The sequence below is a fragment of the Ambystoma mexicanum genome, chromosome 11 (assembly GCF_040938575.1).
Source record: "Ambystoma mexicanum isolate Mex_15411 chromosome 11, UKY_AmexF1_1, whole genome shotgun sequence".
Taxonomy (NCBI): domain Eukaryota; kingdom Metazoa; phylum Chordata; class Amphibia; order Caudata; family Ambystomatidae; genus Ambystoma; species Ambystoma mexicanum.
Genome location: NC_090934.1, coordinates 64,395,293 through 64,416,536, shown reverse-complemented (window position 1 = coordinate 64,416,536; position 21,244 = coordinate 64,395,293). Strand labels below are relative to the sequence as shown.

The following is a 21,244-nucleotide window of genomic DNA, read 5'->3' as shown; positions in this document are numbered from 1 at the left end:
GGTAAAATGAGATAATTCCAGAGGGTAGGATGGGATCATTCCAGAGGGTAGGATGGGATAATTCTAGAGGGTAGGATGATATAATTCTAGATGGTAGAATAAATCATTCCAGAGGGTAAATTGGGATAATTCCAGAGGGTAGGAGGAGATCATTACAAAGGGTAGGATGGGATAATTCCAGAGGGTAGGATGATATCATTTCAGAGGGGAGGGTGAGATAATTCCAGAGGGTAGGATGAGATAATTCCAGAGGGTAGGATGAGTTCATTCCAGAGGGGTGGATGAGATAATTCCAGACGGTAGTATGAGATAATCCAGAGGGTAGTATGTGATGATTCCAGAGAGTAGGATGAAATAATTCCAGAGGGTAGGATGAGATAATTCCAGAGGAAGTATGAGAACATTCCAGAAGGTAGGATGAGATAATTCCGGAGGGGAGTATGAGACTTCCAGAGAGTAGTATAGGTCAATTACAGAGGGTCGAATGAAATCATTCAAGAGGGTAGGATGAGTGACAGGAAAGTAACAGTAACCCCTGCTGTGATTGGTCTCCCCTGAAAACGCTCTACATCAGATTGCCCGAGGCGAGGCTATTACAGATACGTGTCTTCTCATTGGCTGTAAAACAGCACACATTAAATCAACGGAATTGTGTGTACTGTCCAAAATGTGTGTCAAATCTGTCTGCAATTGTTCTCAAAGAAATAGAAAGGCCGATTTGCATGCTTGCATGCAAAAGGTTAAGAGTGGAGACATACCGATTAGTGGACCAGGATCGGACATAACACCACCACAAAAGGTGTACGTGGATGCCGGCATTTTCGGCAGTTTTAATGTGGATTATTTGATTGGAAACATTACTGTTCTGTTTACCACTTCCTGAATCACGTGTCTGCAATGTTCGGCTATCAGATGTTTTGTACTACAACAACCAAAATCCCTACCCAGCATAGTCAATGGAGAAGGATCATGGGCGTAGTAGTTCAAGGCATCTGCAGAGCCACAGGTTGCAGATCCCCGCCCTGTTCCAAACCTACATGCAAGAAGTCCATTCCAAGAAGACTTGAAGTTGTGAGCTCCCATTTGGATCACTTGTTCTGCTGGTTTAGGATGACCGTCTGCCATTTTCATCCCCGGCCCTGTATTCGCTCTTTCACTCTCATGATAATCTTACTCTCAATAAAGACATGTACGAGGCAATGACCAGGTTCAACCAATCAGGAACACCGCAAGGGAACAACCTGGAAATAAATTCTGGTGCCAATATACGCCTCTTTTTCGATTGAATAAGGCGGACTTGGGTCCCAATGGAGCATAAATTCTCGCATGTCACCTTCGGCTCCATACCCTGGGTGATCCATCAGTCCTCGGACTGATGCAAATTCCGCAAAGAGTGAATTATTGCCTTTCCAGTGCATTAATGAAAAGTAGATGCACCCTCCCACTTTTCCCCGCTCTACGCAACCCAGCGCCGGCTTATAGCTTGAATCCATCTTCAAGAGAGACGAAATGGGAGTGGTGAAGAATTGATCCTGGCAGTTCCGGAATTTCCTGTTCTGGCGCTACTATATGCGGGGCCATCACATTGAATGCACCGTGGATTGTATGTGCTTCCCTTGCATTGCCAGGTCCACAGCTATCTGTGTCAAGAGCAGAGCACCACAGAGCACCGCCAAACCAATGCCATGATATCCACTTTGTGTGTTGTCAATATTGACAGTGGGCAACTTATGGGTCTCCAGATGTTCTTGCCCACAAAGCCCATCAGTCCTAGCCAATCTAGTCAATGAGGGCGGATCATGGGAGTGGAGGGCTGCAGGTTGCCCAACACTGACCTATATAGTCAATCTTTCCGGAGTGTAGCCTCTTGGTTCTTGATCCCAAGTCTGGCAGATGTGTGAACTGACATAACACAAGACTTGATGATTCTCCCAAAATGCTGCCACGTGGTTGCATTTTGGAATCAGAACCTATTGATAACTTCTTCCAGAACTTACATTTCTGTTACAGCATCTATGTCAGAGAGGTGGGATAGGATCCTTACAATAAGCAGTGTTTCTCTCACACTCAATGAATGTCTTTCCTCATTTGCAATCCCCCTAACCTCCCAGGAGTCCGAATGAGAGAAACAACAGTGACTCCTACTGCCCTGGAGGCAGAACGCAGACCACGTGGGGTGGCCGTTTTTCATCACCCCGCCAGGTGTCACGAGCACCACCTTCCACTCGAAGGCTGTAGAGGGGGAAGCCTCACCTTTCAGCACCAGCAAGCCAGCATGTTCACCCCCAGCAGTGATGTGAAACCTGAAAAGGCATCCCAACGAAGCATAGACCTGCTCTTAAGTAGCTACAGCTCATGCCAGAACATGCCAATAGTGTCGACGTAGGACACGTGTGTGGGTGGAAGAAGCTGCCATGATGAATTAGCACCCACGTGTGCATGTGTCCCCACTGTGGTGGCTCGCTTGTGATGACAGTAGTTTGACATGAATGTGACATGTATAACATGCATCCATGTACCTGTTATCCCTTTGCCCTGCCATGCTGCTGGGTAGGTTTTCACATGTGTCAGACAGATGTAGGATGGCTTTTTTGTGTATTCCATGACGACCGGCCTAGGAGCACAGAACAGAGTAACTGGCCCGGGCCACCCACTCACTAAATGTCCGTGATGCACACAGGGTTCGACTTGATTTCAAGAGATCACAGTTTTGCATTTAAAGGATCCAATGCACCGGGGCATGAGGGGACCTTTCAACCTGTTGGGAAGCCTCTCCTAAAGCGCCCTGGGACCTGCAAGACATGTTGGCGATAAAATGGGACGGCCGCCAAATGCTACCCGTAGAACAGAGCTCGCTCCTCGCTGCACAAAGAGCCGGGCCTTCATTGTGCCCCCTAAATAGTGAGGTGTCAAGATTATTCCAGAGTTTGGCAGACTGGAGTGAGGCAGCTCGTGCTTCCAGGGAAGACCCTTCCAGCTGAGTTATAGGATGCAAGCTTCCTGTAGGGACACAGTTACCCGACTGCGCATGCATTTCACGACTGAAGAGTTTCATCCTGCTCAGAATTGGCACGTGACCTGCCCCTCTTATGGGGATTAAGGAGTGTGTTTAGTAGAGCACGGGCCTGTGCGTTCTCTGTAACCCCAGAAGGATGCTGTTCTCTGTGTGCCACCCCTCTGACGCTGTAGCAATCCCAGCGGTAGCTCCCTCCTGGGGCATCGTTGTAGACCAGCTGGCAGACATGGTTCCTGTGTTCGTTTAGCTGGGACCCAGTCCTGTGAATACATCATGCATTCGCCCACAATGACTCGCCAGTGTTTTACTTTGTGGCATGAATGTGACGTGATGGGGATGAGTGGAATACATGAATGAAAACATTCCCATGCATCTTGTGTTTGCTATATTCACCAGATAATATGGCGTTACTATTATAACAATGCTTATGTAGAATACATATGGACTGTCTATATAAAAGGTATGTTGGTGATGGATTTTCTTTTTAAAAAAATCTTCTTGGAAACAATCTCTACATTGATATTGTACCTGGTCTCTTTCTTTTATATTTTAGTCTGTGCCAATGCAGGCCGGATCAGGGGGATCTGGTGGGGAGCTTTGCTCTCTTGGCCTCTCTGGTCTATGTAATCGAGAGGATCACTGTTCTCTGAGCCTTTATGAACAGATCCATCTGGTGCCTAGATCTGTTCCTGGGCCTCTCTGATCTATGTGGTCCCGTCAATGGCTCTGTTCTCTTATCCTCTATGATCTATGTGGTCTGGTGGATGGATCCCTTCTCTGATCTTCTCTGATATGTGTGGTCCGGGTGATGGCTCTATTATCTGATCTTGAATGATCTATGTGGTCCTGTTGATGGCTCTGTTCTCTGATCCTCTGAGATATATTTGGTCTGGTTGTTGGTGCTGTTCTCTGTTCCTCACATATCTATGTGGTCTGGTTTATGGCTTTGTTCTTTGATCCTCTCTGATAGACATAGTCTGGTCGAAGGCTCTGTTCTCTGATCCTCTCTGATCTGTGTGGTCTGATGGATGTCTCTGTTCTCTCATCTTCTCTGATCTATGTGGTCTGGTGGACGGATCCCTTCTCTGATCTTCTCTAATATGTGTGGTCCGGGTGATGGCTCTATTATCTGATCTTGAATGATCTATGTGGTCCTGTTGATGGCTCTGTTCTCTGATCCTCTGAGATATATTTGGTCTGGTTGTTGGCGCTGTTCTCTGTTCCTCACATATCAATGTGGTCTGGTTTATGGCTTTGTTCTTTGATCCTCTCTGATAGACATAGTCTGGTTAATGGCTTTGTTCCCTGATGCCCTCTGATCTATATGTCTGATTCCTCTCAGCTTTGATCTGTGTGATCTGCTGGATGCCTCTGTTCTCTGGCCTCTACAGTACGTGTGATCTTGTGGACAGCTCTCCTTTCTGAGCCACTGTTTTCTATGTGGTCTGGTGGATGGCTTAGTTGTCTGATTCTCTCTCAGCTTTGATCTGTGTTATCTGCTGGATACCACTGTTCTCTGGCCTCTACAGTATGTGTGATCTTGTGGACAGCTCTCCTTTCTAAACTGCTCTTATCTGCTTGGTCCGGCGGATGGTTTGAGTCTCTCTCAGCTCTAATCGGTGTGATCTGTTGGATGGCTCTATTCTCTGACCTCGAGTATAAGTGTGATCTGGTGAATAGCTCTCTTATCTGTGTGGTCTAGTGGATGCCTTTATTCTCTGACCTTTATGATCTGTGCACCCTGAGGGTAACTCTGTTTTCAGACCATCTTCGATCTGGTGCACGGTTCCATGATGTCTCATCACAGTCCAGTATTGCCAAATCCTGTGTTCCAGTGACTGACTTTGCTGCTGCGATAAGACATTAGTTGGCAAATTGTCCGCCTTTGTTCTCTGATCTAATGCGGGGGAAATCTCCTTAACCCCTGTTTCCTCACTTATCCTCACTCACCCCGACAACCATTGTGTTTTGCAGGGGACACCCACACAACCCCACCTCTGCATCGGGAGGATAGCTCAGCAGCAACATGCTTGCCTTGGAAGCAAAACGACACGGAGCAACACAGGTTTCATCCCCGGGTCCACGCTTATAAACCGCTGGGTATTAAGAACGTTATAAATAACCTGTCATATCATATCGTATTCTACAGACCTCTTTCTATCCTTCTGGATAAATACCCCTTTTCCCTAACACCTCCCCCTTTGCATCTCAACAAAAGCTCTCCCACCCCAATACCCTGTCTGCCTCTTTGTGTTTCCCATTGTGCTGACACCACTTCCGGTCCTGCCTCCTGCATGCAAGAAAAATGCATGCACCTGCTCAAGACACAGAAAAACAATCACGGTGGATAGCTCTGCCCTCTGAACCTCTATGACCTCACCAAACACGAGGATTGCTTTGTTTTCTGAGCTCTGCAATCTTGATAACTATGTTCATGTATTTGGTTGTCTGGTGGAAAGCTCTGGTCTCTAAGCACCAATGTTCTGTATTATCTGGTGGAGAACTCTGTCCTCTGACCTCTATGATCTGTGCAACTCTGATGGTAATGTGATCTCAAAACCTCTATGAACTGTGTGGACAGTTATATTGTCTAGGCCACTATGATCTGATAGATAGCTCTGTTCTCTGACCTCTATGACCTGTGCAACTCCGATGATAAATTGCTTTTTTAAACCTCTATGACATGTGTGATCTATTGGAAAGTCATGTTCTTTGAGATCTGTGTGATCTGGTGGGTAGTTCTGTTCGTTCAGCCTCTGTCTGATCAGGTGATAGCGCTGTTCTCTGAGCTTCTGTGTTATCTGGTGGATAGCTCTGTTCTCTGAGCCTCTGTGTGATCTGGTGATAGCACTGTTCTCTGAGCTTCTGTGTTATCTGGTGATAGCTCTGTTCTCCTAGCCTCTGTATCGATCGGTGGATAACACTGTCCTCTGACTTCCATGATCTCTGAAACCCTGATGATAATGCTGTGATCTGGTAGATAGTTATGTTCTCTGGGCCACTATGATCTGGTGGACGGCACTGTCATCTGACATCTATGATCTGTGAAACCCTGATGGCAATTTGGTCTCTACAGCTCTATGAACCGTGTGATCTTGTGGATAGCTCTGCTCTCTAACTGCCATGACCTGTGCAACCCTGATGATAAATTGTTCTTTAAACCTCTATGAAGTGTGTGATCTATTGGACAGTTCTGTTCTTTGAGATCTGTGAGATCTGGTGGGAAGTTCTGTTCTCTGAGCCTCTGTGTGATCTAGTGTATAGCTCTGTTCTCCTAGCCTCTATGTCTTGTCTTCTGGTGGATAGCACCGTCCTCTGACCTCTATGATCTGTGAAACCCTGATGATAACGTTGTGATCTGGTGGATACTTCTCTTCTCTGGGCCACTATGATCTGGTGGACAGCACTGTCCTATGACCTCTATGATCTGTGCACCGTCCTCTGACCTCTATGATCTGTGAAACCCTGATGATAACGTTGTGATCTGGTGGATACTTCTCTTCTCTGGGCCACTATGATCTGGTGGACAGCACTGTCCTATGACCTCTATGATCTGTGAAACCCTGATGGTAATTTGATCTCTAAAGCACTGTGAACTGTGTGATCTCGTGGATAGTTCTATAGTCTAGGCCACTATGATCTGGTTCTATAAACCTCTATGATATAGGTGCGTTATAAATGCCATATCATATCATAATCATATCATGTATTATCTGGTGGGTAGTTATATTCCCTGACCTCTATGTTCTGTGCAACCCTGATTATAAGGATGTGATCTGGTGGATATTTCTGTTCGCTGGGCCACTACAATCTGGTGGATGGCACTGTCATCTGGCCTCTATGATCTGTGCAACCCTGATGGCAGTTTAATCTCTAAAGCTCTATGAAACGTGTGGTGTGGTGGATAGTTCTATAGTCTAGGCCACTATTATCAGGTTCTCTAAACCTCTATGATACAGAGATGTTATATCATATCATATCATATCATGTATTATTTGCTGGATAGTTATATTCCCTGACCTCTATTATCTGTGCAACCATGATGGTAATTAATTTGATCTCTAAAGCTCTATGAACTGTGTGATCTGGTGGATAGTTCTATAGTCTAGACCACTATGATCTGGTTCACTAAACCTCTATGATATAGGCGTGTTATAAATGCCATATAATATCACATTATGTATTATTTGGTGGATAGTTATATTCCCTGACCTCTATTACCTGTGCAACCATGATGGTAATTAATTTGATCTCTAAAGCTCTATGAACTGTGTGATCTGGTGGATAGTTCTATAGTTTAGGCCACTATGATCTGGTTCACTAAACCTCTATGATATAGGCGTGTTAATAATGCCATATAATATCACATCATGTATTATTTGGGTGATAGATATATTCTCTGACCTCTATGATCTGTGCAACCCTGATTGTACTGTGTTCTCTCTCCCTATATGAACTCTGTGAACTGGTGCATCGTGCTGTTCTCTAAAGTCAGCAATTGTAAGAGCACGGTCACCTGATGGGGTTAGCTCTCCCGTCTGCGATCTTAGCTTGTACGATGTCTAACCGCAGGGATCGATCTGTCATCTACTGTTGACACTGGTAGGACATCTCGGAGCCAAGGTAAGCTATTCAGTCACAGGCCTGAGAGTCAGAATCTGTGCAATCCTGCGACTACATCCACACCTATGAAATCTGAAAATATACAACATCTGTAAAACGTTGTGATATCTCTGCTGTCTGCGGCTATATCCTGGTCTCTGTGGCCTGTGATCCCAAGATCCTTCTAACAAAGATGGATAGCTGTTCTGACAGAGACCTGATCCAATTTAACACTGTAGATTGAACTATGTTCCATGGCTTGCATCTGTAAGGAAGGCTCATGGGATAGCTCTCCTGCCTAAAGCCTGTGACTGCCTGGTCAAAAGTTCGGCTGTCAGAGCTCTTTTTTCAATCTGTCCAACACATGGGGGTAGCTGTAGCAGACCCGAATAAAAACTGGGGTGTTTGATTACAATAAAACACATTCGAATTCTACATTCTTACCCATGTCCAATGTTGTCCTTTGTGTTTGCTGACATTTTAATTATTCATAGTGTTCTTTGAATTGAAGCTGCCTTCCAAATTGCTAAACATCAGAAAATGTGTATAGGCGAAATACGAGCCCAACGTCCACCATCTGCACATCTCCATAGTTAATATACAGTGACATATGCAAATATTGTGTAGCAGCCTAGCCTGATTGATCTGGGTGCCTTGTGATTTATAATGCAGAGACAAAATAGAATGCTAAGCACATTTCTGTAGTGTTTCCCGCTACTGTGCGTCTAAATATGTATACTGTGAAATCAGGTTATGGCAAGCGATGCAGCCTGAATGTTTAACTGCTTCTCTGCCCTCGAATTCTCTCACATTTTTCTGATGTGAAAATGAACCTCTGAGTGAGGGAGTGATGGATTGTACTTGGATATTTACATGTGGAATTTAAGAAATGTTCCACTGTTCATGGAAATGGGCAAATATGGTTAGGTAGTGATGTTTTCTATGTTGATCATGATCTTTGGGATTAGGGAGAGATCTGCTGTATATGGAAATTGACCTGTGTGTTTAGGGAGTGAGCCCCTGTACTTGGAAATTGATCTGTGTGATTAGTCAGTGATGTGTTTTATGTGGATCATGATCTCTGGGATTAGGTAGAGATCTGCTGTATATGGAATTTGACCTGTGTGATTAGGGAGTGACTCCCTGTACTTGGAAATGAATCTGTGTGATTAGGCAGTGATGTGTTTTATGTGGATCATGATCTCTGGGATTAGGTAGAGATCTGCTGTATATAGAAATTGACCTGTGTGTTTAGGGAGTGATTCTCTGTACTTGGAAATGTATCTGTGTGATTAGTCAGTGATGTGTTTTATGTGGATCATGATCTCTGGGATTAGGTAGAGATCTGCTGTATATGGAATTTGACCTGTGTGATTAGGGAGTGATTCCCTGTACTTGGAAATGTATCTGTGTGATTAGGCAGTGATGTGTTTTATGTGGATCATGATCTATGGGATTAGGTAGAAATCTGCTGTATATGGAAATTGACCTGTGTGACAAGGCAGTGATCCCCTGTACTTGGAAATGTATCTGTGTAATTAGGCAGTGATGTATTCTATGTGGATCATGACCCAATAAGAAAAAAAAGAAAACAAAACAAAACAAAGAAAGGGGCTCTGCTAATTGGACTGCTTAGAACATGCTTCATGAACTGTTCAACACATTCGAAACAGCTGGCTCAGCCATTGCAACCATTTGCTCTCTCCTGAACTTCGCACAGCACCAAGATTTCTGATTTGGTGCTGTCAAACCACCTATAATTGCAAAGAAGGTACTATTGACTGCTAACTGCCCCTGCGGTCCTTTTATGGGTGCTAGAGACTGGTAATGTCACATTGAAACCTTTCTGCTCACAAGTACATATCCTTTTACAAGAACATTGTTGCTTTTGTTTGCCTCTCACCCCTGATTCATTACCCAGAGTGCTGCCTCTACTACCTTTGCTCATTCAGTGTCATTTCCTCAAAGGTGGGTGTTGTGTAGTATCTTTCTAGTTATTCATTGTTGTACATGGCGTGTTTAATTCAAGTGTGTATATCTGTATAGAACCTTGGTTGGACATTCCTTTGTTTTGCACTGTTATGCTTCATTGTTTGGGATGCTCCTGATCCGCATTCACACACCTCTTAAGAGTATAGCCTTCCCTTGGACGACGTTACCTCAACAGGCAAAGGAGGTACATCTCTTGACTCTGCCTCTTTTACCTGTATTATTGTGTTGGCTCTTGGTTTGTAGAATTGTGGGGACTGAGTGTGTGTTTTAGCCTCTAATCATCATTGCTCTTCTGCAAGGAAGAAGCCAATTTGCCACAGTGATATGCAGTGCATGGAAAGGACTATGTGGAATTAGGGAGTGGTGCATTGTAAGAGTGATTTACACCAAGTGTGAACAAGTTTTACTCTTCCTGTAGCAGCTAGCCTCACTTCTCCAGGTTGCTAAGATAGAGACTTGTTGAGTTCTTTCTGTGTTCACAAGTAGTTTCACACTGGCTTGGAGGGGGCATGTTGTGCTGGAATGTAGCCTAGCCATTAGCAGCTCAAGGGTCTTAGTTACTGCCTTTTCTACCCACCTTGCTTTGTATCTCTGAATTCAAAGACACCATGAGCTCATCAAAACTTTGGGTGATAGGAGCATACTCTGTATTTACCAACTAAGTGATAGATAATCTATAAAGCACACCAGTGGGCTATACATTCACTTCATTACCTTTGCCCTAGGTCAAGTGCCTGCAGCCTGTGTCTCTCCAGAGGCTTTGGACTACAACTCCATTAGCCATAGCAAACATAGTCAATGGCAAGACATCATGGGAAATGTACTCCAGAACATCTGGGCAGTCAAAGGTTGTCAACCCCAGCGGGCCACACCCACACCTTTTGTAGTTTGCTCATCTCAAGACATTATTATTGCATCTCAAGGAAGGTTGCAGTGCAAACGGTGAGGCATGGCCTTTGGTTATCTGCTGGTCTGTAAAGCCCATCCATGGTGGGTCTCTCTGGATCCTGGTGTGAAGGGCCCATGTTTCAGGGTTAACACACAGGTGTGGCCTCCTCAACATTTCCAAAATTTTACATCGAGCTGTGGTGGTGTTTGGGAGGGGTTCTTCGTGAGCGCAGAGCTATAGGTTTGAAATACAGAAGGGAGACTGATTTGGCTATTTTTAAAATAGCAGAACATTTGCCTGTTTGGCATTTTGGAATATTCAGTCTGAAAATGCCATGGTTGTCTAAATTTGCTTTCTCATCTAAAAGATATTTTTGAATTTGTAAAAAAATCATTGCAAAATGTACACAGATTTGTTTTCAGATATTGAACTAGGATTTCTAAACTAATTCGATAGGAACACATTTCGGGTCATTTCTAGTACTTTGCAAAAAGTAATCGTCTGGGCTAAAAAAGAAAGAGCATATACATATACATATAGAAAGGAGTGTTACTCCTGGAAAGGCAACTGTTGTTGATAACTCAGCTAGGGAAGGACATATAATTAATACTTTGGACATTTAAACTAACAAACACAACACAGTGGTTTTCAAATGTCAATTGTTTGTCTGCACAATTCACGGTCATTCTTTGCTTGTAATTGTAATTGGATATTTATAACGCGCTTAAAACCCAAAGGTTTCTAAGTGGGCATCCAGGAATCGAACCAGTGTTGCTCTGTGTCGTCTTGCTTCCAAGGCGAGTGTGTTGTCCCTGAGCTCCTGACAAGAAGCTTGAGGCTTCTTTAGACTGAAAGTCAGGCGCACTCAGTTTTTTAGAGAATAATTGTCTGACAAACCAGTGCTTGGGAATGGCAGGCGGGGCTGGGGCAGGGTAAGTTACATGTCAGTATCTGGCTGACATATGACTTGGTCTGTAACAGTATTCAGAGGCTCATCACTGTATAGGACCGGGTCCACTGTGCTCAAACTGCTCGAAGATCGTGTACTGCTCAAGCAAATGCAGACAACACAGCAGGCTGTGTTTGCAAAGCATGAAAGCCCAGCAATTATAGCTTCACATAATGCACCGTTAACTGATTGCGATGGTCAAGCATCTCATTCTGGTACTGGCCTTTTATCAGAAGTCACTGTTTTTTGTGCCAGTCATAAATTGTTACCTGGCCATTTGGCAATTTAGCGCTCCCGCTTGGGACTAGATTTGGCAAACGGAAGCTCTACAAATGTTTTGGATTTTGACTCCCATGATCCCTCATCATGTACTATACTGGCTAGGGCTGATGGGAGTTGCAGTCCAAAGCATCCACAAACTGTTGTAAAACATTTATTAGAATGCAGATATTGTAAAATGGATTTCACACTGAGCTATTGGACTGACCATTGTGAAGGCATCGTGAAGCAGAACACAGGCAACAGATTCAGAATTCAAAACCAAGCACTTTATTAACTTAAATGTCAGGATGGAAAAAGGCCTAACTTGCCCTCGACTCAGGTGGGTGTTCCCTACCTAAATAATACTTAGGAAAGTCTCAGTCAAACAGTTCAATTTAAGAATCCAAAACCTATACTTGCCCTCACAACTATACCTGTACAACGTGTAAGGATGTCAGCAACCAAAAGAAAAGTGTTTAAAACAAAGCTCTGAGCTTCTTCAAGCTCGCAGCTTCCTTTCAGCTCCGTTCCCCAAGTGTAAAGAGTTCCACAAAAGTCTCAAAATTAACTTCCTTAAACGTATGATGAAATAGTCTTAATCAAGACTCAGGGTTCCTTTCCCCAAGTTCTAAGCAACACAGTTCAAACACATCCGTTCTCATTTAAGCACATGTCTCAAACATCAAGGGTTCCCTTCCCCAAGATTTAGTTGAGCAACAGAGTTTTAAAAGAAATATCCTTGGCTTCATAATTTTAATTTCCGAATTTCAGTTATTTTTGTCTGCAAAGATTTGTTCCTATAATTTAAGCTTTCACAAAAATTGACATGAATATTGCTTTAACTTTTAAAGTTCCACTATAAATAAAGCTTCAGTATCTTTTGTTTGTAGATTCTTTAAAGTCACCTTCATTTTGGAACTCAGCATCCGTTTTTTCTGCTTATTCTTTAAAGTTACTTTCATTTCAGAGTTTGAACATACAATGGTTTGCTTGGATTTGAAGTTCTGTTCCCTTTCTGGGTTCCAAAAATCTCAATTCTGTTTGTTAACAAAGTCTTGATTCAGTTTGTTATTCAATAATTAGGAGTTTTGCTTACAGCTCATTTTTGCTTCCTCTGTTGTTCAATATTTCTTTGTTTTGCTTTATTTGAATTGCCCAATGATCGGTAACATGTTTCTTGACACACATGACCACTATGATACAAAGTATTCCCAGCCATTGAGTAATTGACAATGAAAGGATCGCAAACTTTAAAAAACATGCTCATTTGAGACACACGACCACTCCGATACAAAGTATCCTGAATGATAAAGTTCACACACTCGCGCAGCAGGTTTCTCATTCATCAGAAACTCACTGGTCACTTTAACAGTTTTTACTGCAGCATGGAACACACAGTATTCTGATCATAGTGTCAGGGCTCCAGCTCCTGCCCCTTAGACACTCCTGTGTTGATCCTTCAACGCAGGGTAACAAGCACTTCAAGCAAAAGGAACAGCCTTACCACATGGCTACCATCACCTCGTTCAGCCTGCTCCAGGGAGACCCTGCTCCCACGCCATGCTTCCACAGACCGCCTCTCTCCGTAGTCTCCCACATTTCATAATCTTGCTCCAACAAGGTTCTCTGCAGCATGCACTGGCCTCCGTGCTGCTTCTCCTGTCGCTCCCTTGCCCACTGGCTGGTCTCCTTTTATACACCTGCAGCACCTTGACAGGCTCCAGGTGTGAAGGCCAATTAGCCCTGCCCGACCACAATCAAAGGGACATGCCTAACCTTCACAGCTCTTAGCAGGCATCTCCCTCGTCCCAGTACCAGAGTGTTGAAAGAGCATAGTCTTCATTGATCTTAGTTGCCTCTTCTTTGTCCTAGTACTGTCAAGTGTCAACTGTGGAGAAATGAGGGGAACTGGCTTATAACAGCGTATGAAGGTTGTGGAATGGTTGGGTTGGTTGTCAATAGGGAAATGGGGTTACCATGTCACTTCCAAAGGCACATTATTCTTTCTCATCCTCTTTCTTGGTCTTTGAGGCTTGTCACTTCTCCTAATGTTTTTCTGACCAAAGGAAATGGGTTGACAATATCCCACAAAGGTTTCTGGGACTAAGGGTTCATCACCCAATGGAAAGGGGAAATACTGTGTCTCACCTGAGGACTCATCCTTCCCATTCCCCACGAGCCTTCCACGCAGGTGATCTTCCCTCGCTTCTCCACTCCCAGGGTCGGGATTCAATAGCGATGTCCTTTCCCTGGCCACCAGCACAAAGGGTCCAAGGGAACTATTTGTGAGGGTGCCGTCAGATTTCTCTCACCACCTGCCAGGCTGTCTGCAGAAGTGTGTCTGCTCTGAGAGAAAGTGGCCTGTTGACCATCTTCATTGACGATGGGGGTGGGTATATTGGGTTCAGTCAGTGGTAAAGCTGGAGACAAACAAGGCTCTACAGGTGCCACAATAGTGGCATTTAAGTCTCCTGTCATCGATAAACATGCTTGGAGGACCATTTTATTTGCTTGAATATCACGTTACCGCTTTTGCTGTAGCCTTTCTCGGCCTGGAATTGTTAGCTTCTGTGTTTTTTTAATTAATTTTTTTGTCTTGTTATCTCTATGCTGCTGCCGGGCTTCATTGTTGTTTTAATGCTATATAAATAAATACATGCATAAATACATTGGGCCTCATTAGGAGGCTGGCAGTACCGTGTACAGGTAAAACAGGCACGGCTGCTGCTGGAATTTCATTTTTCCAGCGCCCAGAAATGGGTAATTACCGGGTCATTACGGCCCCACCGGACCCGGTATTTGCCCATTCCTGAGCACCGGGAAAAATGAAAGCTTACCGGTACCATAGTTCCCGGACCGGCAAACTTGGAATGAGGCTCATTGTTTTCTGCTCTGCTCTTCCATGGGCAGATTTACTGTATGTTTGTGCATTCACACACCTCCTTTGCACCAGTGCCTCAAAGTTGTGACACTATTTTTAGTGCAGCTAATGCAACTTTGCATGTGCAAACTGTGCGTCTGCATTTTTAAATGCACGGTACTGTCATCCTCGGCTTTCTGGGAGCTTCATTACAAAACATAGGGCCTCATTATAACTCTGCATTTTTTCCAGCATCCGCGAATGGGCAAGAACCGGGTAATGCCGAGCTCGTGGACTCTGTAATTGCCCATTTGCGGGTGCCGGAATCAAGGGCCTCCCCATCCCCAATTTGCCCCATAGGGCTGAGTGGGGATGGGGACGTCGGAAGCACCGGCACATTCAGAGTTGTGCCGGTGCATTCGACATGCTCTGCTCACGGGTGCCGTTACACCAGCCAGGAAAAACCTGGTGGTTGAAACGGCACCCGCGAGCTGAGCATGTAGTATGGCAGTCTGGGAACTATGGTACCGGCATGCTTACCGGTACCGTAGTTCCCCGACCGCCATGCTTGTAATGAGGCCTATTGCCCTGGTTCAAGTGCAACTTACCCTCATTGCTTTCCCCATTGGAAAAGTTGATAATTTGCCACTTTTAAGCCTCCTGCTAATGGGTTTCCGAATGCAACTATCCCTTATAGTTCTATAGCTGTACCGTTGGGAGCGAGCAATCGAAATAAAATAAGTTTATAATTAAGGTTCACCTATTGTGCCTTGATATGTTTGAACCCTGAGTAAACTCGTTGAATGAGAGGGCCACAGAAATGGCCTATGTTGTTTTATCCTCATACATTTCCAAGTGGTACGTCACTAGGTACTAGACTGTTTTTCAATTAGATTTCTTTTATTGAGATGGGTTTCCCTGCACCCCACACAATTAACCCCCAGAACGTTCATTCCCCTCCTCGCACCCCTCCTCTAAACAGATCTATTCATCGTCCCGCCATAATTCTCTGCAATAGTATCACTGTGTATGTTGTGTTCTTTCTTGCAGAGGGTCACCCTGACCTCTTTTTGAATTTATGTATTTGTTCATGTGTGTGCATGTTTTTTTTTTTTTTTTGTCTAATCGTACTGCGTCCCTCTCACAAGACTCGTCATGCTTCATTGTTTAGACACAGTCCACATGACATACAAAGCCTTGGGAGGATAACGTGCACCTGCTTAAAACATATTTTGCCTGCTCTGGATTTGGGAAATGTTCTCCGAAGGTAGCATGCGGCCACTTCTTCCCAAATGCATTTCCCCGTGGAGACAGAGGCCTTCCAGGACTGAACTCCTTGCATTCCCCCTCCTGCAGCCAATGGAAGGAGTTCAAAGGGAGGCAGCCTCCTCTAGTCTCTGAGGATAACATGCCCAGCTCTGAGCATGCTGTCTTCTGTTGCTCATGTTATCTTGTGACCACCATCCGATGAAGACGTCTATGGGATTCTGAAAGCTTATGCATTTACCAGCCGTAAGTTATATTATCAGTTGGTCCAACAAAAGGTTTAAGAACTAGGATTTTGTTTGATTTTAAAACTGGAGTAAAACGAAACGACATCACTCCTTTTCTCTGCCCACCATGATGTAACTGACCGCTTTATAATTCCTGGTGACCTTCTGGAGACTCCTGAACATTATGGGAACACCTTTTCTCGTTCACAAAACCTTGTCTAGGTACAAGTAGCACCTTACAAAAAACTGGGATTGCACGCATGCAAATTGTGAAGAATTGACAACTAGTGACTTGTATATGTGGAAGTGTAATACAAGTGTGTCGCATAAGCACACATGAAATGATATGATTGGTTATTTATAACGCGCTTAATTCCCAGAGGTATCTAAGCGCGGACCCGGGATCGAACCTGTGTTGCTCATGTTACTTCTAAAGCAAGCACGTTGCCCCTGAGATACCCTGCCGAGGGTACATTATGCACAGGCAGCAGGCAATCCCAGCTGCGTAAATCAGCCATCCCAGACGAGTGCAAGGGAGAAGACAGGGCATGGCTTTGCAAATGTTCATTGTATTTGCTTCGCAAGTCCCAAACAATCTCCAATCCATGTCAGTTCTGTTTCCCTTTCTACTCTGCATTCCTACCTTACACTCCTTTCAGAATGGAAAGACACCCCAAGCCCCGCCCCCAGGCTACTGTAGCTCATGTCTAATTATGTAAACACTGCCCTCAGACTCCCAATGGGAACAATGCTGTAATGTCCTGTTCTCTTCTTACCCATTCACCACTTAGCATACATCACAGACTCCCACAATGCACCTCACCCGAGGACTGCCTCCACACTCTGTTTGTACTGCCTATGTTGTGAGTCATTTTTGTTCAAAATGGAACTATGATCCTAAATAAATGCAATATAAAATACTATTAGCAGGGATTCAATTAATCACCATACGTTTGCAGTGATACAGGAAATCAAATCCCAGAATGGAACTGGAAAGGAGGGCAGTCTGCGCCCCACCACCCCCCGCACAGGGTCCATGAACACGCCGTGCTGCCCGGCAGGGTCCCGTAGAGCAATGGGGCATGTCTCCAGCCCACTCTTCGGAGATCTAGAAGTTCCGCTTCCTGTTTTGAATATGGGTCAAGACACCCTAACCAGCCTACACTAGAAATAGCAGGAGAGCTATTTCTGGCAGGTGTGAGTCAGCGAGAGAGATATGTATTTCATGATTTATGAACGCAGTTATTATCTGCGGGAATCGCAAGACTCCTTCTATAATAAGAGAACATATTAGTTTGGGCTCTAGTGGGTCCATGAGGACATTGTCTATTCATTGTTTGTATGCCATGACTATTGCGTAGCCGGCCAATTCTAGATATGAAAAAAATACTTCCTCATATGGGGCTGTTTGCAGCTTGTATCGTATTTTTTCTATTTCTAATGCAAGAAGCCGGCATACTCCATAACTGTCCCTTTCTATTCATGTCCGTCCCTGTCCATCCTTAGCCATCACTGTCCATCCCTGTCCATCCCGATCCATGTCCACCCCTGTCCCTGTTCTTTTCAGTCCATCCCTGTCCATCCCTATGTTTCCTGATCCATCTCAGTCCCTCCCCATACCTGTCCTTTTCTATTCATGTCCATCCCTGTCCATCTCAAGCCATCACTGTCCAGCCCTATTCATACTAATCCCTGTCTATCCGTGTCACGATCCAATTCTATCCATTACTGTCCATCCTTAACCATTCTTGTCCCCGCCGCACACAATGCACACACACACACACACACGCACGCACGCACGCACGCGCGCACACACACACACACACCTGCTTAAGTGCTTTATTTAGGGGCCTTTTAGCGACTACAAAGGACATGTATGACACATCTGTCATGCACATGTTCTGCGCGGCACTTTGGGAATAGCATATGCATTCATAGTTTACAAAAGCAAGTAGGCGCAGTGGGTCTGTCTAGGGCAGGGGCACACAGTTTGTTTCCCTGGAGTGTCAAATGTGCCACCACACAGCTCCCATGCAGTGGGCCGAACTATCCATGGCAATGAGGTGCTGGGTAGCGGCATCAGTGCGCTAATTTGAATTTTAAAAAACATGGGTGTACTTTTTTACTGTAACACGTGATGCACAGCCCTTCAGTGGAATTATCTCTGTGATGTCATTGTTTTGTGGCACTGAACTTATGTTTTTAAATATTTTTTAAAAAACTGCCTGTATCATGAGGCAAAGACAAACATGAAACCCCAGAGGCTTGACACACCTGGCATGACAGACTTAATGACTGATTGACTGACCAATCAACCAATCAACTAAACTCGTGTGACTTAGAGGGCCATACACGATGTCCTGAAGGGCCACATTCGGGCCACGGGACGCATGTTGTGCACCACTGGTCTAGGGGTTTGCAGGCAAAGAACGAGCATTGGCAAAAGCCAAGAGCTCTGGCTTTGAAAATATAGCTGGCAAGACACATGTTCTGGTTGTGGGGGAGGGGCGTGTTGGATCTTTAAAGAAAATACTCACTGATTTTGCAGAGCGATTGCTATTGGCTAAGCCAATGCTGGTTAAAGTAAAGGCCATGATGAAATGGGAACCTGGTAATGGTTTATATATTAGACCCCCATCCATCATGGCAAGATGCTTTAACTACACAAACAGTGCCAGTCACATACATTATTATTATTATTATTATTATTATTATTATTATTATTATTATTATTATTATTATTATTATTATTATTATTATGAATCCAAATCTCCTCCACTCACTCAGCCATTCCACTTCTTGCTATTCCTACTCCTGCCATCTTGCTGGTGCCCCCTCTCCTTCTCACATCACTGGCTCATCTCTGGGCCTCATCGTCTCTTGCTGGTGCCCCCTCTCCTTCTCACATCACTGGCTCATCTCTGGGCCTCATCGTCTCTTGCTGCTGCCCCCTCTCCTTCTCACATCACTGGCTCATCTCTGGGCCTCATCGTCTCTTGCTTCTGCCCCCTCTCCTTCTCACATCACTGGCTCATCTCTGGGCCTCATCGTCTCTTGCTGCTGCCCCCTCTCCTTCTCACATCACTGGCTCATCTCTGGACCTCATCTTCTCTTGCCCTTGCCTCCTCTCCTTCTTCCCACATCTCTGGTTCATCTCTGGGCCTCATCTTCTCTTGCCGCTGCCCCCTCTCCTCCTTCCCACATCTCTGACTCATCTCTGGGCCTCATCTTCTCTTGCCACTGCCCCCTCTCTTTCTTCCCACATCTCTGGCTCATCTCTGGGCTTCATCCTCTCTTGCTGCTGCCCCCTCTCCTTCATTGCCACATCTCTGGCTCATCGCTTGGCCTCATCTTCCCTCGCTGCTGCCCCCTCTCCTCCTTTCCACATCTCTGACTCATCTCTGGGCCTCATTTTCTCTTGCCACTGCCCCCTCTCCTCCTTCCCACATCTCCGACTCATCTTTGGGCCTCATCGTCTCTTGCTGCTGCCCCCTCTCCTTCTCACATCTCTGGCTCATCTCTGGGCCTCATCTTCTCTTGCCCTTGCCTCCTCTCCTTCTTCCCACATCTCTGACTCATCTCTGGGCCTCATCTTCTCTTGCCGCTGCCCCCTCTCCTCCTTCCCACATCTTTGACTCATCTCTGGGCCTCATCTTCTCTTGCCACTGCCCCCTCTCTTTCTTCCCACATCTATGGCTCATCTCTGGGCTTCATCTTCTCTTGCTGCTGCCCCCTCTCCTTCATTGCCACATCTCTGGCTCATCCTGGGCCTCATATTCCCTTACTGCTGCCCCCTCTCCTCCTTTCCACATCTCTGACTCATCTCTGTGCCTCATTTTCTCTTGCCACTGCCCCTCTCCTCCTTCCCACATCTCTGACTCATCTCTGGGCCTCATCTTCTCTTGTCGCTGCCCCCTCTCCTTCTTCCCACATCTCTGGCGGCTCATCTCTGGGCCTCATTTACTCTTTCCGCTGTCCCCTCTCCTTCTTCCCACATCTCTGGCTCATCTCTGGGCCTCATCTTCACTTCTATGCTTGTTCTCACTTCAGTTCTGGCCCATCCTATCTTTCTTTTTAACCCCTTTCTTCTTTCTTTTTAACTTATTCACCCTCATCTTTCTTCACCCTCTTCCTCTTCAATCTTTCGCCATGACATTCGGTCTTTAAAAACGAATCCATGCCTCTGTTTTCTGACATTTTCCCTTCCATCTTTGGATGCTCTTGCATCTTTCTGTGTTAACTCCTTTTCTTCTTTGCTATCAACGTCTACCCTTGATACATTTGATTCTCTCTTTCCTTCTTCCTCTTTCTTTCTTCACGCAAGCCTCCTCAACCATGGCTGACGCCAGCTCTTTGTTCCTTGCACTGTTCTCTGCGTCTTGATGATTGCCTCTGGAGGAAATCTATATCCGCTTCTGACCATCTTAGTCTTTCTTCTCTCCATTCTGACTACAACACTGCTCTTCGTCTTGCCAAAAAACACTTCTACACCAGTCGTCTTGATTCTCTTTCCTCCAATCCCCGTCATTTATTCCAGGTTCTTGACCATATTCTCTATCCTTCTACATCTGACCCTTCTGTTTCCTCTTTCCTCTCGGCCTCCAACCTTGCCTCTGACTTTTCTTCCAAAGTCACCCTTCTTGGTTCATCTATTGTCTTCCTCTTCCGCTTTCCTTCCATCTCCCACTCCAAATCCCACCTCTCTCTTCTATCTTCTTCTCCCCTTTCTGCTGGTGACATCTCTTGATTTATCTCCAAAGCCCAACCTACAGCTTCTCCCTCTCCCACCCTTATTCTCGTATTCCAAAAGTCTATCCCAGTCTATATTTGTACTTGACCCTAGTCTTTAATCTTTCCCTTCATTCTTCTACCATTCCTTCTTCATTCAAACATGCCTCTATTCTTCCTTTCCATAAAAAAGAAAAAAACATATTTAGACCCTTCCCTCCATTCTAACTACCAACCTATTTCATTTCTACCTTTTCTATCTAAATGTCTTGAGTGCATTGTCTATTCTTAAGTCTCTACTCATGTCAACACTACCTCTCTCCTTCCTATCCATCAATCTGGTTCCTGTCTTCTCCATTCCTCTGATATTGCTCTTCTCACTGTCTGTGACACACTCCTTTCTGCTTGCTTCTCCAAGCATTCTTCTTTACTGGTCCTACCTGATTTGTCGGCC

At 45.0% G+C, this 21,244-nt stretch overlaps 1 protein-coding gene across 1 annotated transcript in view; it reads left to right on the top strand.

Moving 5' to 3' along the window:
• Nucleotides 1-21,244, top strand: part of CSMD2 (CUB and Sushi multiple domains 2) — a 2,010,406-nt gene that overhangs the window by 968,085 nt on the left and 1,021,077 nt on the right. The window lies entirely within an intron of this gene.